The following is a 16,930-nucleotide window of genomic DNA, read 5'->3' as shown; positions in this document are numbered from 1 at the left end:
AATTCAAGAAACAGCTTTGGAATCTAGAAACTGAACCGCTAGTCATTAATAGTCTGTTCAAGGAGAGACTTGGATTTAAACGGGTTAAATACAGCCCACTAGGATCCAACCCCAGGGTTTTGATAGCATGGGGTAGGCTTTGTTGTTTAAAGTTAAAAAATATAAAAGTCATAAGATGATGAAGCAATTACGTAAGTTAAAGGATTATGTGTTATCTTAGTAAGCAATTAAATACGCGAGCAATTGGGGAGAAACTGGAAAGGAGCCTTATCTAAAAGTTACTAAGCACATGTTTGAAACACAGGGGGTGTTGAAGAGAGAAATTAGGCCAGAAGAGCTTCAACAAGCACACAACTCCCATTGTTAGATTCTAGCCCGTGGAGAAAACCTCTGTGCTGAAGTTTCCATCCTGACTTTATGACGTTTTTATGACTAACACAATCCAAGTCCCCTCCCTTACTAGTAGTTCAGGTTCGCTAGCCATTTTTTTTTTGTTTAATGTTGCATGACTGATGACCCACTCTCCTTCCACCTGCTAACAGGTGAAGATGGAATCTGACCTTGCAAGACAGCTAAACCTTTCTCTTCCTTTTGTCTCTTTAAAACAGAAGTCCTTTGAGTTTCAAGAGATGGTTACGCATAAAACCATTGTCTTAATTTTCCCCCTTTTCAGGTTAAGGCCTCAAACATCATCCTTTATAATCAGTATATACAGTTCTTCCACTGGCAAAAGGCTTCTAACATGTATAGCCTCAGGCTACCTGGTGAATTTTTAAGATTTTCTTCATTTTAATCATTCAAGAATATTTATGTCATCCATAAGTCAAACCTGAAGCCAACCTCCAGATATTTGGAGTAATCCATTCTTTTAATATTTTTACTTAATTACTTCAAATATTATGATCAATAGCTATGACTCCATTTTCTTTTTTAATGAATTTTAATTACGATCATTGCAGCAACTGTATCAGTCCTGTACCCCAGGATCAAGTACATCTTCAAAGCATTTAGACCCTTTTTATTTTAGCATTTGTTCCTAATTTTTCATCCCTATGCCTTCCACTACTACTTTTTAATCCCTAAAAACAGCATAAAATACCACCAGAATGCAACTGGATCCCTTTTTTTTAAGGAGTCTGTCTCATAACTTGACCAGTACTATTTTGTCTCCATTAGAAAATGTCCATCACCTCTGCTTTGTGTAGAATTCGTTAAAGAGTGATTTTTAAATGAGATTCTGTAATCTAGTACAAATGGAAAAAAAACTGATTGCTGAATTAAAACAAGTTGGGACATAATTTAATTAGGACCCAAGCAGAAGGGAAGAGAAACTACTTTAGTGCCTTAATAGAAAATCAGTTTTGCAAGAAAACTTCACATTTTTAAGTCTAATTAGAAAAACATTTAATTCACAGAAAAGCATTTGGAGAATACATATTCAATCAAAAATCCAAAGTTTTTTTAAGCTTATGATAAGTGACTTGATATTCCTTTGGAATGCATTCAAGTCATTATTCCTTATGGCAACTCTTTTGTCCAAGGATCATGAAAGAACTGATGCTGTTTCTAAGTATACTTAGCAGTCAGTTGGTAGCTCACGCCCTCCAAGAATCTCCGCACAACAAATTAGTGCCCTGAACTTTCGTTCCTCATAAAAGGTTAAGTGCAGGAACTTTAATATGGAAGCCCGTAAGAATCTACCTTGTCACTCACAAACTATCACATTAGAGAAATGCAACAAAGACACTCATTTTGACCCCCGGCATTCCAGGAAGGTATACTTATTTTTACTTCTTCATCGTCTGTCTTCCCCACTGGACTATAGGCAGCGTATCTATTGTTTCCAACTGTGAAACCAAGTTTAATCACAGAGGCAAGCACACAGTAGGTGTAAAAAAATATTTTCGAATTAATGAATGGGGCAGAGTTGCTTATTATACATGAGAGATGCTTCAAAACTTCCATTTTAAAGTCCATGTTATGGTAATTGTGTTCTTATTTTACAAATGAAGTCTAAAGTATTCTGAAAAACCATCAATAAAGTATCTTAGCACCAAACGATGAAAGTGATTTAGTACCCTTTTGTCTTTTCAGTCTTTTTATATCAAATGGAGGCAGATAGATGCTTAGCAAAAGCATTCTAATTGTTTTTGTTGATGGTCATGAAAATGATGAGTTTCTCTCACTAATTTTTTGGGGGGAGGTGAGGGGTAAAGGCTTATTCAGGATCTCTTTCCTCTGTATAAACCTTTTTATCCTGTTTCCATGATGCACGGAGAGCTTGTGGCTCAGCTTAATTTAACTTTTATTTAAAGTTAAGATTTAGTTAAAGCTCTGATTTGAGTCTCTTCTGGCAACATGGAAATTTACCCAGAGGGAAATGGGAAAGAATCAATTCCAAGGAGAAGTCCAAGAATATGAACAAAATCTAAGTTTATTGTATCTAGAATATTTGTTGCTAGTCAGATTTATAATAAAATAGATATAAAACAATTCAATAATATTATATGAAGACCATGATATATTTTAGTGTACTTAGCATCTATGTGTCCATTTTGTGGTACGTGCAACATAATAGTTTCCCTTTAAACTAAGTAGAGTTGCATTTGATTTCTTGATATGTCTTTGGCCATAGCTGTGGTTTACTTGCATCTGAGTTTGGTCAGAATTTCAATCACCAATTATAACTGTATTGCTATGCATAATAAGTATTGTCGGCTTCATGATGTGGTTTCTAAAAACATCATAGGAAAGAATAACTGGAAATATCCTTCTAGTGTGTAGGACTGTAATTTGATTGCCTTTCTAGTTAAAAAGCCTTTTCAGGCACAAATGGATGAAAACAAATTCTCACTTCACTGAGATTCTAAATGAAAATTTGGTATCATTTGTCTGCTAAAATAAAAACGTGGGAACTGTGAGCTTCAGTTTTATTGGGGACTTAACTGAGGACTATAGCCCCAGAGACAGCCTCTCAGATAGCTCCAAGGAACTCTCAGGAGGACATAAGGGGGGAGGTTAGTATATACGTGATCTTGGCAAAGAGGGTTGGCAAGCAAAAGCACATCTCTGTAGAAGGTTGCTACTAGCCACGAGGAAAAGATATCTCAGTTAACGATTTTAGTGCTTTAAAGTATGGGAAGATGCAAGAATTTGGGTTCATAAGATTTTCTCCTGAAAATATCTAACTATCTGAAAGCCTTGTTCTGCCAGTTTTCCCAGAGCACAGAGTGCCTCATTCCTGATCTCCACCCTGAGCTCCTTTCAGGGTATGTTAAAGGTCAGCAACTCCAGTAGCTAATGACTCAATCCTTGTAGAACCAGACAGCAAGCGACATTCTTTAGTTGGCCCTTTTTTTTTTTTTTTTTTTTTTGCTGTGAATTCCCTAGAAAAAATAAATTTAGACTCTAAAGAATTAAGTGGAGGGAGAGACCCTGGACATTTTCAAAATGCCCTTTGACGACCTCCCATGGTTCCCCCATTATCATACCTTAACCTACTGCATTACCCTCCCCTTCACAGCTGTCATGGCCCAGAGGCCTGGATTTCCAACCCAGCTCCCTCGGTTCCAAAATTCATCTTATTAAAAGCTTCCCTTAACTTCTCTACCTAAGTTATAAACACCAATAATAATAAGAGCTACTGTTTACTGAGAATCTACTGTGTGTCCACAAAAAAACTTCACAACAGTCTTCAAAAGTGGCATATTAAATCTGTTTTACAAAATGAGGGGAGAAACAAACCTGAGCCCAGGAAAGTCTAAGTAGTCTGTCCAGGTTCACACAACCAATGCCAGAGCTAAACTTCAAACACCGGTCTTTCTACTTCACCACTCTTTCTACTTCACCATACCATCTGCTTTAAACAGTGTCTCTCAGTCTCTTTAGCCTCCAAGTGTAGCTATAAACTCAACTTAAATGCAACAACAACAAAAAAGAGCAAAACCAAACTGATACAAATTAGTTTTTCCTCAGCTTTGGCTTGTTTATTTTGGAATTTCAACATTTGGTCAATTTTCTTTGACAACATTCAACTGATTAAAATCTACATATATATTTTCCCTCTCAAATATTATAATACACTGCAAATGTAACACAGCAAAAGAAAAAAAAAAACAGTAAATAGCTATGGCATTTTTGTTTCTTCTTCATAATATTTCATAAATACTTAGCATGAATTCCTGTCCAGGATACAAAGTCCTAAAATTCAAAGGTCCTGTCCAGGATACAAAGCCCTAAAGTTCAAAGGTACTCATTAACACAAACATGTTATTATTCACTCATGATTGCTGATGAATTTAATGAAGGCAGAGGGATTTTGCTTTCCAATAAAAAAAATTCATTAAATAGAATTTAAATTCCCATTCATTTATTCAGAACATATATTGAATATCTGTGAAATTACCACTGTAAAGTGCATGGAATGGAAGATTAAGATTCACATATGGGAAACGGTCAATAATTGTAGCAAAATTTCGTAATGAAAATTAACAAAAGCAGTTTTGTAAAGAGCCAGATCTGAAGTATAAATTACTGGGCACCGTATGTTTTAGGCGCAAAGAAAAGGTACGGACAGGGAGGGTCCGTGGAAGAGTTGAAAAAAGTGAGCTAGTCTTTAAAACTGAGTAGATTTTGAATAGGCAGAAGGAAACTAAGAATGCCTTCCAAAAGTTAAGAGGTGAACAAGAGACAACTGACAGAGCTAAGACCGCCAATGACAGGCCCAGGTAGAAGTAGAGTGAAAGCTTGAACAGATATCCTGAGAAAGAAGACTAAATGAAGTAGTTTAGTGACAGTTTGTCCCTTACAATGTCAGACTGATCAACCTAAACTCAGGACGCTAAATAAAGCTCGTAAAACTTGTTCTTCCCAAGGACAAGAGCTGGAATATGAAAGCCAGCCCCACCTCTATGCCAAGCACTCTACTAAGTGCTTTTCTCACATGATCTCAGGTAATCCTTGGTGCAGTCCTATGGGGTCATTCTTCAGATCCCTGTTTGGGATTGGCCAATCCCCATCGGCCCGGTGCACCCAGAAGGTAAGCACCAGAATAAAGATTTAGACCTAGGTCTGACTCCCAAACCCATTCTCTCTCTCCTCTGCCATATTGCTACTTAATTGACTAACACTCAGTGAGTCCAAGGATATTGCCAATCTTGTTTCTCTTCTTATCCCCAGTGCCTGGCACTGTGCCTGGAACATCCCAAGTGCTTAAATAAGTATTTCCAAGGGAATCGGTTGGACAAATTAAAATAAAAATTTTCTTTTACAAACATGCATGAGTCATACCACCTTCAGAGAAGTCATCTTTGAAGGATACCCAGTTATTCCAGTTGTACTGCCTATATGGTACATATTTTGAATTCCAGCCCCTCTCTCCAAAAGTCTTTCTCAGTATACAATAGTCTTCTCTCTGTCCTCAGTTGTGGCCTGTCTTTAAAAGGTAAGTTTGATTGAAATGGTCAGAAGCTGTTTCCAAGTATGGCCTATAAGGTGATGATCCAACTGAGTAAAATAGTTTTAGTTATTATGATCAAGTAATGAAGTGGATATTCTTGTGAGACTTCTATTCTGACTCTGACCAAAATGTTTTGAGCAACAACATCATTATATAGTCTCTCAAATGGGTCACTATAGGAAAAATCATCAAGAGATATAATTTCTGGATACATGTAGTGCCAAGGAAATCTGTTTTAATAGAAACTAGTGTAGGTGTTAGTTTTCTTTTTTATTTAAAGAGTGAGAGTTTTCAGTCGAACTTTAAATACAGCAAAGTGGTTTAGAAGCATGGATTTCATGAATATAGATTGGAGGAGCATCAAGTGAGGAGTGGGAATTGAAATAGGAATGAATAGAAGACAAAACAAGGGTGAGAAAAATGATATAGACAAGTGCAATCTTGCCTGTATCTGGTTGTTTTATTATTGAAATAGCAAAGAGGATTCTGAGTGGGAAGCAGCGTCATCAATGCAGGAGAATGTCTCGTTCTGTCCTGTCCTCCAATTCCACACATTTGGATCTTGTACAATGTCATCTTTTCTGGTGGTTCATCATATGGTTTGGAACAATTTTTTTTATTATCTTGTTTGTGACTTCTTCAAATAAAATGTTTTCACCTTCTGCTTTACTCCTGCCTCGCTTTGAGCAAGCCAAATGTTTGTATTGTGAATCTTTAATCCATTACAATCTGTTACCCTGCAATTAGATGAAATGTCAGCAATTCAGTTGTACTATTTGTACTAAAGAATAAGGGAGAAGAATGAGGACTTGCTGATAAACAAGAACTTAAATAATTAAAGGATGAAAGAGAGGGAGCCCGCATACACACATGCAAACCTACTTGTTTTACACGTGGCTAAGGTTCTTTCCAATTGTGAACAAGAGGCCTTAAATGCTGCAAATTACTTTTATTCCTTCATTCTTTCACATTTATTCAACATATATTTATTAGGGCTCTTTTGTGAGCCAGGGACTGTACTAGCTTCTAGAAAAACTGTGGTGAAGATAAACAGACCCATTAAGCGTAGTCAATTGTACTTTAATTATGAGACAGTACCACAAGTAGATAAAAGCTCTGAGCCTGGACTCAACCGATGTGTATCCAACCATGACTCCACTTACTATTGGTGTCCTTAGGCTTGTTACTTAACCCTTCTGTAAAATGGGATTAATATTACCCACCTCCATGAGTTGTGATACACTCTAAAAGATAATTCATTGAAAGCACTTAAACAACACTTGGCACCTAATAAACTCTCAACAAATACTAGGTTTTCTTATTATGGAAGACACTGATCAGAGCCTTTATTTCCTTGCCACTGAAAAAGCACTGCTCTGACCACTAGACTTATATACTTTCTTTTGTGAGGAGACTGAGACAGCCTTAGGGTTCAGAGGACATCAGCATACAGTTCTGATGAAAGACAGGATATCCGAGTTTAGCCCCCATGTGTGAGAAACGGTGGATGAAGACAGACTGGGGGTGACATGGAGAAGAGGTCACAAGGCCAATCCAGGGTAAGGCTTAGCACGCATGAGTGGAAGGTGGCAGTAACACAGTGTGGCCCCAATGACCACGCACTTCTCTATGCTCTGACACCACAAAAAAAGAATTCAAAGTCCAGGCCCTACTAAATCAAAAAGACTGTCAGTAACAAGTATTGGTGAAGACGTGGCAAAATTGAAACCCTCACACAGCTCTGAAGGGTGTAGCCACTTCGGAAAACAGTTTAACAGTGTCTCAAAATGTTCAACAGAGAGGATTCATATGACCTAGCAATTCTACTCCTAGGTTTATACTCGCCCCCCAAAGTGGAGATGCATTTCCACACAAAAAAATTGTAGAAGAATGTTCGTAGCAGTATTTTTCACAATTGCCAAAGAGTGGAAAGAATTCAAATTTCCATCAACTGATGAATAATTAGACAAAACATGCTATAGTCATACAGTAGAATATTATTCAGCCATAAAAAAGAGTGTAGCACTGATACGTGCTACAACATGGATAGACCAGAACAGCCAAATCCACACAGACAGAAAGCAGATGAATGGCTGCCTAAGGCTGGGAGTTGCAGGGTGGGGTGGGGGGCAGTAGAGGAGGAGGCATGAGGAATGACAGCTGGTGGGTATGAGTTTCTTTGTGCGCTGATGAAAGTATTCTAAAATTAGATAGTGGTGATGGTTAACACAACTCTGAATCTACTAAGATCCACTGAATTGTATCCTTCAAGAAGGTGAATTTTCTGGTAGGTGAAGTATAACCTCAATAAAGCAGTTTAAAAAAAAAATGTTATTTCAGGTACTGAAACCCTCATCATGGAAGCATGATGTTTCTAGGTTGACCTGGGGTTCCATCTGAAACAGAACTGATGTATGCTGGGAATCCTCTCCCAATACTGTTTCCAAAGTTGAGGGATATTTCCTCAAAATATTCCAGTCTCCCTTTAAATCAGAACATGTGTCTGCAGGATCCTGCTCTTCACCACCACACCTCTTGATGTAAGGTCAATACTAAGACCCCTTGGAGAGATGAAGAACCCAGGCTCAGGCCACATGGCTAGCCAGTGAGAACTCAGGATTCAGACACCCTTTTTCTGATTCCAAAGCCATTTTCTACTAGTGTACTCTCTCGTAGGGTAGAAGCTTTAGGGTTGCTTATCCTGACACAAGAACAATGTTCTAAATATTAGAACTACCCACTCCCTTTTGCAGTCTGCCTTCCTACGGTAGATTCTCAGAGATTCCTCCAGTCATTTCCTTGCTCTTTTCTGTGCCTTGACTAGCAACGTCATGCCTTTTTTTAATGGAGGTAGAACTCAACATATAATAAAATGCAGATATGAAGTGTACAGTTCAATGTGTCTTCACAACTGTATACACCAATATAAGCACCACTCCAATCAGGTTGCAGAACATTTTTTACCCCCAAGAAGTCCCACATGCATCTTGGTGTCTATACAGGAATGCACTGATACTTACTCTAATGGGATTCTATAGTTTTTTCTTCCTCATCCTCACTAAGTGCCCTGATAATACTCAGCATCACCTTGATCTTTAACCCACAGCGTATTGTTTCCACTGTACCGTACGACTGGCACCTCATTACACACATCCCTGTTTTCTAAGTGTCAGTGCCAAGCCGCTTTGTGCCGTTACATAAAAAGATGCCTTGTTTACCTGTTTTGTTGTCTACAAGAGTATAAGCTCCTTGGAAGGAAAGTATTTACGACTTTTGCACATCACAGTAATTAGCTCTTAGGAGAACGTGTGGCAGGGATCAAATGAGGACAGATCCCACCAAATCCCATCAACCCTCTGAGCCTCATTTCCTTATATGTAAAATGCTGTTGAAAAATGTAGAACGATATGTACTTACGTGTTTGAAATTTACTTTTGTTTTTTCCCCAATGATTTTTAGAAAATTCATAGAGTTGTGCAACTATCAGAACAACCTAATTAAAGAACATTTCCATCACCCCAAAAAGAAACCTTGTGCCCATTTGCAATCACTCCCATTCCCAGCCCTCATCCCCAGGCCACTATTGATCTACTTTCTGTCTCTATGGACACTGCCTATCTAGACACTGCCTATCAACGTAATTCTACAGTATGTGGCCTTTAAAAAGTTATTTTTCAAACCCAGGTCTGTCTGATGCCAAATGAGTTCCTCAAGTAAACAGATACATTGAGTAGAAAATCACTTGCTCTTTGGGGGAGCGGGGGGGAGATTCATGGTTTCCAGTACCATTTGGCAGTTTCAGGAGTATTTTTGCTCTCACTGTAGCACCACTGACGGTCTCAGTATCTCTTTCACTCACTCCTGTCCACTCTTTCCAGATTTCAAGTGCCTGAAGACAAAGAGGAATGGCACCTAAGCTTTTGGGAAGACTGATGGGAGGTTTCTGTCAGTCTACTGCAAACAAAACTTCTGCCACTTGGCGTCCCCTGCCAGCCTTATCTCCTCTCTTCTCTCTTTTTATCTCTTCAGGAGAACTCAGGGAACAAATAAACCATTTAGATTGCTTTTTTGCTCCCTTTTAAATGTCCCCCAAGCTGCTAATAACGTGCAGTTATTTTCTCCCTGATGGAACACAGCGAGACTGTGAAGCAGGCATGTATGTCAGGGTGCTCACAGGGTCTTACCTGGCCCCCAGGAGCTGGCAGGAGTCCAGCTTGGAAAACACAGGAGAGCACCGGGCAGTAGGAGGACCCAGAGCACAGCAAATCCAGCCTTGGGCAAACCATCTAAAACGCTTAGAGAACAGTGTTCTTAGGGGTAATGCCCTTCATTCTAAACTGAGCCCCTCCTTTCAACATCCTTTCTGAAAGTAACTTCTAAATCAGTATTTTTGGTTTTGGGTGGAACATAATGAGTTTATATGCAAGAACAATTTGCTGGACTTCAGATAACACTGGAGTGGAGAGATGAGGATTTGTGAGTGAAATGTGAGGCCCTACAGACAATTCTATTAGAAGGGAAAAGAGTTGAGGTCTATCCCGATGGGGCTTTTTCTGTAAACCTACATCGTTGGAAACGCCTCGTAGATTAACGGTGTGGTTTCCTTTACTCACAGAACTACATGTTAGATCTGTGGGAAAGAACTACAAGACAGAGCTGCCAAGTGAACTATGAAAAACCTAACTTTTTACCTTAGGTATTGGCATATCCCAATGATCTGTACTGTTCTAGGGTGTGATGGCTTAGGAGGGAATATGATCTGAACCTCATACATTTTTAGAGGGTGTCAAACCCTCTAAAAAACCCTGGTTCTGCCTGTCAGAACTAGGCAGATCCATCTCCTGACCCTGAACATGGTCCTAAAGTAAATCACTTGAGGAAATTGGATCCCAAAGATTACAGGTGGGGAATTTTGAAGTGTGTCCATATTTCATTGGAGATCAAAGAAGCCTAACTAAAAGAATTGTGGGCTGACTCACATGATAACTTATTTTTGAAAGGGCTGTTTTATCTTGAAGATTATGAGTTAGGAGAAACTAAGGTGATTGGCAGTGGAAAGAATCAGAACGTGTGAAATTCCTTAAAATTTTATTGACTTAAATAACTTTGTGTTACACATAATTTAAAAAAACCCTTTAAAAAAAGGGAAAAAAAATTTTTTTTTTTTTAAAAATACTTCTAGTCATGTCTCCTCATTCTCTAAGCTGCAAACACTCTGGAATGTGGTGAGAGGTTATTTAGCAAAAGTTAACCAACTGCTCTTCAGTTTAAGGTGTTACTTCTGCATGTATAAATCAATATTCTGACAAGGAGCTTCCCTGAATTTTCTCCTTCTGCTAGTGTAGGAGGGGAACTTTTAGGAACCAGCATAGTGTCAGGAGTTGTCTGTTCTTAATTGTATCTCAGTGTCAGAAAGCAAAAATAGAGTGAGATTAGAATATTCAAATAGGTCAAGAGTCTGGAGTTTTGTTTTTTGATCTTTGAACATATTTTTGGATAGCCTAAGTCATAAAGAGAGAATGTAGACAGCAGCCTTTGAAATGCTTGCCTGATTTAAAAAAAAAAAATTACCATCAATGTTTAACTTAGAATTTGAGGACAGATGTGTGCTGCTTCTTGAGGTCACTGGCTTTCCAAGTCCCATCATGTTGATGCTTTGTTTATATTGAGGCCACATTTGAAAATTACATCCAGGCTATGGAACCTGAGTGTCACAGTAGGATTGCCTAATTTTAGGGGAAATTATGTTATCTTTTGTTGTTGTTGTTGTTGTTGCAGTACACGGGCCTCTCACTGTCGCGGCCTCTCCCGTTGCGGAGCACAGGCTCCGGACGTGCAGGCTCAGCGGCCATGGCTCACGGGCCCAGCCGCTCCGCGGCATGTGGGATCCTCCCTGACCGGGGCACGAACCCGTGTCCCCTGCATCGGCAGGCGGACTCTCAACCACTGCGCCACCAGGGAAGCCCTCTTTTTCTTTTTGGTAGACAGTATTTTCAAAGCTCCGTTAGCTAGAAAAACCAGGTAGAGCACAAACTTAGCTTAACTGTGTTTAAACTCCCATCTATTGAGTTTGTGTGGGGGGCAGATGCGTGTTAGGTGTGTTAGCTCATTGATTCCTCACAGTGACACTCTGGGGTACGTACCCTCCATATCCCCAACGGATAGACAAAGAAGGTGAAACTCAGAGAAACTGAACAGCATGAGGCCATGCAGCTAATGGGAGGCCTGGGGTTCCGACATGGTCTGACTCCAGACACACATCACGCATCACATGGGATCGCCTCTAACTGAAAAAGAGGTCACAAGGCCTGCATTAGGGATGATGTTTTAGTCTGCAAACGCACACCCGCTCTGCACACACTCCGTACTTTGTTCCTCTTACTCTTACGCTCTCAACTCTAAGGCCTCCACCCTACTGTGCGAAGAGGGCTACGACAGCTTGCCTCAGTTCAACACCAATCCCAATTCCCAACCCTCTTAGCTGTCCCCCAGCTTTCTGGGTCAATCTTTCTATGACATAGATCCATCTGTGACAGATCCACCTAGGATTCACGTGTTTCTGTTTCCAAGTCTCTCTATTCCCCATCTTCCCATCTGTTTCATTCCATCCTATCTCAAGTTCCCGGCAGGAGGAAGTCATTGCTTCCATCTCTTTCATCACTTTTCCTGATACCAGGTACAATGGTGAACTTGGAGTTGGACATCTGCCTTGTAACTACCCCTAGGACACCAAAGATCAATGAAACATTTTCATGTTCTCCAGACAGTGTTTAATAAGGTATACTTGAATCTAAGAGACAGTTCTTTGTGAAACGAAGTATCTTTGTCTGCTTAGAGTTTCCTAAGCCCCTGTGTATCACAAAACAAGAGAAGCTCCTTATTCGCACCCTATACAGAAGATTTTGAGCTCTGTAGAATTTCTCAATATTTTTGTCACTCCCGAAATAATTTTTAAAGAGCAATGAATCTGCCAGAAAGGGCTGATTCCTTTATGAGGTGCTACAATTTGAAACATGGCACTGACCATCCTGCGAGATTGCCACTTCAAACTCTTCTTACAAGAGAAAGAATAAGAGGGAAAGAAAATGCATGAGCTACCTCTCACCAAACCAGATGATTACTAAGTGCCTGTCATCCAGTTTCCAATTTAGCCTTTCTTCAAATCCAAATATTTAATAGTTTGAGAATAAAATCATAGCATTCCTGCCTGGAAATTTATGTCATCTTTATATGAATTAATTTCACATATACCTTAGCCAAATTTTTAAACACTTTTTATGTTAGGTCTGAATTTTAGCAGGATAACTAGCCTTTATTAAATGAGCAGTGGCTGGTGTCATTGTCAGTCATGACTTCCAAAAACCTCGTATCAGTTGGTGGCAGACCTGGTTTCCTGCACAAGGAAATCATCTCTATCGGGGGATTTCTAGAGACCTTGATTCTCACCACCACCCCAAAACCCCAGCCTCTTCCACCTGCTGGTTTATGGTCTCTCTCCAAAAATCTCCTGACTTTGTAATTCGAATTGCTGATCCATTCCCTTGGGAGGTAAAACAATTTACATATTTAATTTATATATGAAATAATTAAACACATTAGCTCAATTAAATCTCACAGACTTGTGTTATACATATTATGCTAAATGTGCACATGAGGAAACCAAGACTCACAGAGGCTAAGAAACTTGTCTGAAATCACATAACTAGGAAGTAACGACCAGATGTTTAAATGGTTTGCCGGGAAAGTCCATGTTAATTACTATTTATTCTATTTTTAGATTCCAAAGTGGAGCAGGGACTCCACGTCAGATTCCTGGGGTTGAGAGTTAGGAACGGTTCAAGCCACGTATAAAGGGACCTGGTAATTCACTTAGGAAAGAAATGTAGCATGCGACAGTGGTGACCTTTAAAAACTGGGTAAGGGTTTTCCCGAAGTAGTAATCAGGATCAGAAGGGTGCCTATTTAAATAGCATACATGCAGTTTGAATTCTTTTTCTTCCTTTTTTGGTGTGCTGGAGGAAAGAAAATTGTTTATCCCAGTGACTGTGACTTCATATCCAACAGTGCTGAACCTCAAGAGAGAAAAGAGATGAGACAGCTGCATTTTAACAAGGTTGATTTAGGCCAGAGCTGCTGTTTGGGGCCTCTGGTTTGAGTCCGAGATAAGTATTTACCAGGATGTACTGCTATACAAGTCACCAGCAAATGATTTCACGGAAGAACCCAGTACACAATCACAAGGATCAAACCCCCTTTCAGATCCTCATGTTCAGCGCATAATGAATTCAGTGCCCTGGGCTAGAACTTAAGTAACTGGGAGCAAAACCCAGCTCATCATGTGTCATTTCTACAGGAAGATAATGCTTGATACATTATGTGATCTCCTGTATGTGAAGCAGGAAGCCACTGTCCAGCCATTAGAGTGTCAGGACAGAAGACAGAAAGGCTGGGAGCCCAACAGGGAGGGTGTAGTGGATTATTTCTCTCTGGGTGTTGATGTGGTGACCTGCCATTGCCCACTGCCCTTCCCATTCTCAGCATACTCGGCCGCCAATGTTCTCTAAGAAAATGCTTCTGGGTGCCTCCTTTCCACATAAAATCATACGCACTTGGGCTCAGAACCGAGAATGGAAATGGTTCATTTCCCAAATGCAAGTTCTGGCCCACCTAAACAAAGATTTGTACGCAATAAGTTAAAATCTCTCAAAGAGTTTCAAGCGTCAGTTTTTCAAACATATTCTCGGACTGTGAAAATTAAGGATTAATATATCCCTGAATGGAAACTGCTAATTAACATCTCCTATGCTTTATTCTTCCTATTATGTCTGAGATTATTTTCTTACTTTTAAACATGTTGCATCTGTTTGGATTATCTTTTTTTTTAATAAATTTATTTTTTTTAATTTTTTTTTGGCTGCATTGGGTCTTCGTTGCTGCGCACAGGCTTTCTCTAGTTGCGGCGCGTGGGTCCACTCTTCGTTGCGTTGCGCGGGCTTCTCATTGCAGTGGCTTCTCTTGTTGCAGAGCACGGGCTCTAGGCATGCGGGCTCTAGAGCACAGGCTCAGTACTTGTGGCGCGCGGGCTTAGTTGCTCGGTGGCACGTGGGATCTTCCCGGACCAGGGCTCGAACCCATATCCCCTGCACTGGCAGGCAGATTCTTAACCACTGCACCACCAGGGAAATCCTGGATTATCTTTTGTGTCCCATATATTTCAGCTTTTATTAGTTCATATTTGTCCCCCCCAAAATGTAGGTTAAATAGGTGATAAGATTTACACTGTTTTTATGAGTTTAACAGTAAATATTATTAATATTGCTTTACATTTGTGTGATGCTTTCATGTGCTCTAGAGACTATTGGGAACCAGCTCTGTGTTTCCAAACCAAATTCTGTCTCCCCTCAAATCTCAGGGCTGTGGCATCTATGGAAGTTGCCTATCTGTTTTGGGCTCTTAAAATAGAAGAACCACAATCTTTCTCTGAGAGAACTGAATAATCAATGTCCATTAATTGGGGGTAAGATAATCCATTTGAGGCAGCTTAGAATGACCTTCTGAAGCGACTAAAGCCTAAATAAAAAGGCGTTTAAATGTGGCATGGAAACCAAAGATACCCCTCCTGGCAGGGTGCAGTGTTGAAACAGCTACCCCAAAGAGCCTACCTCTCTGGAGGGTTTTTAAAAAATAAGCATTGGGGGCTTCACTGGTGGCGCAGTGGTTGAGAGTCCGCCTGCCGATGCAGGGTACACGGGTTCGTGTCCCAGTCCGGGAAGATCCCACATGCTGCGGAACGGCTGGGCCCGTGAGCCATGGCCGCTGAGCCTGCGCGTCCGGGGCCTGTGCTCCGCGGCGAGAGAGGCCGCAGCAGTGAGAGGCCCGCGTACAGCAAAAAACAAACAAACAAAAAATAAGCATTGGGTCATGGATTTATAGTCCTGCTTCAAGGTAAGGGGACAGACAAGGCGATCTCTCATGGGATCTAGCAGCCTGGTGATTCATCAAAGAAGGTGTTTAAAAAGCAAAACCGTGAAAGAAAAAGAGCTGTAGCATCAATCTAAATCAAGGCTCACATGTACTTTCTCTCTTTTTTTTTTTTTAACTTCTAACCTCTGCCTGCATTTTCATAAGACCTATCACAGTAGGACATACCCTCTACAATTACTTTGACAAACAATGGTATCAGTACTTAGGTTTTTAGTCTCTTTCAAAGCAGTCAATTTTTGACAGTGACAAATAGCAGAAACTGATTCCTGAAGCTCTGACTCCAGTCATAGATTTGGAGAGTTGATTTAGCAGAGTGGCTTTCCGTATATTAGCCCCTGGCTAACTTTCTTGGGCAAGTGCCCATAGGCAGCAAAATTTCAGTGGAAACTTACACAAATGCAATAAAAACAGAAGTTATATCGTGTTGACTTTTCTACCAGGTAGATTGTAAAAAAAAAAAAAAAAAAGTACCAGTTTTTTAACAATCTATTTTTAATGACAGTTATATACAGCAAAATATTCTGCCCAGAGATGAGATTTCACACTGTAGAGTTCTTGCAAACAGAAGCAGTAACAAGCTGAGCCTCTGGCCATCCTATCTAAACTACATAGAAATTCATATTCATGGAAGCCAACTTTAACTTATAATTTCACACATTAAAATGGGCTTAGTGCTCAAAAATAGGAAAGTGGCTAATTACGCTACCACTTAATGGAATATTAGGCATTAGACATAATTATATGGAGAAATGCTTTAATATGTTAGGCAGAAAAAGCAAAATATAAAATTTTATACATAGATACATATGCTTGTGTTGTAGGTTTTGTAAATATTTGCATATGAAAAAGATAATTTGGGGATCTATGAAAATGAGATTATTGTTTTAGGATGCCAAGATAGTATTTTTGGTCCAATTTTTAATGTACATATATAAATGTAAATACACACACACATGTACATTTGATATAACAAATGACCACTTTTTCAAAGTTCAGTCTAGTATATTCTGTTTTCTGCACAAGTTTTTATTTTTTTTTAAGTGCTTTATCATGAGTTTTAGGAAAATGCAGGTAAATCCACATGTTCCCTCCTTCATTCACTTCTCTGCTCATAAGACCCCTGCCAGCTGCAGTACCCACATATTGAATGGGTTTCCATTTTAACTTGTATTCAGCTGATAAGTTTTTCCTTTTCCTTTTTTCCAAATGAGTTTGCCCCAGAAATGTTCCCCTAGATTATTCCACAAAAGCATGTAGTATTTACCCTTAAGTAATTAGAAAATAGGAAGGCGAAAATAGATTAACATTTAAAAATAAGAGAGAACACCCCTGCCGTGCTTCTGTGGCGTTTGAGATGTGCAGTATCATACATGTGTTTCATCACTGGCAAAGTGAGAAGTCTGGAAGGGGCTAGGAAAAGTTGTGTGGCTGCAGTAAAATCTCGACTGACAAAGAGAAGTTTCTGTGGTGAATGTTTCCATGCCCTAC

The 16,930-nt window shown here is 39.7% G+C and overlaps 1 protein-coding gene and 1 non-coding gene across 4 annotated transcripts in view; both read left to right on the top strand.

Annotated features, from left to right (window-relative positions):
- SYT1 (synaptotagmin 1) overlaps nt 1-16,930 on the top strand; it is a 533,780-nt gene that overhangs the window by 405,446 nt on the left and 111,404 nt on the right. The gene's annotated exons all lie outside the window — the stretch shown is intronic.
- On the top strand, nt 9,984-10,114 carry LOC115858791 (small nucleolar RNA SNORA18). Its single transcript, XR_004041795.1, has one exon. It is a non-coding gene; the product is annotated as a small nucleolar RNA SNORA18 (small nucleolar RNA).

The sequence above is a fragment of the Globicephala melas genome, chromosome 10 (assembly GCF_963455315.2).
Source record: "Globicephala melas chromosome 10, mGloMel1.2, whole genome shotgun sequence".
NCBI lineage: Eukaryota > Metazoa > Chordata > Mammalia > Artiodactyla > Delphinidae > Globicephala > Globicephala melas.
The sequence above is the reverse complement of the archived record's forward strand: the minus strand, read 5'-3'. Positions and strand labels throughout refer to the sequence as shown.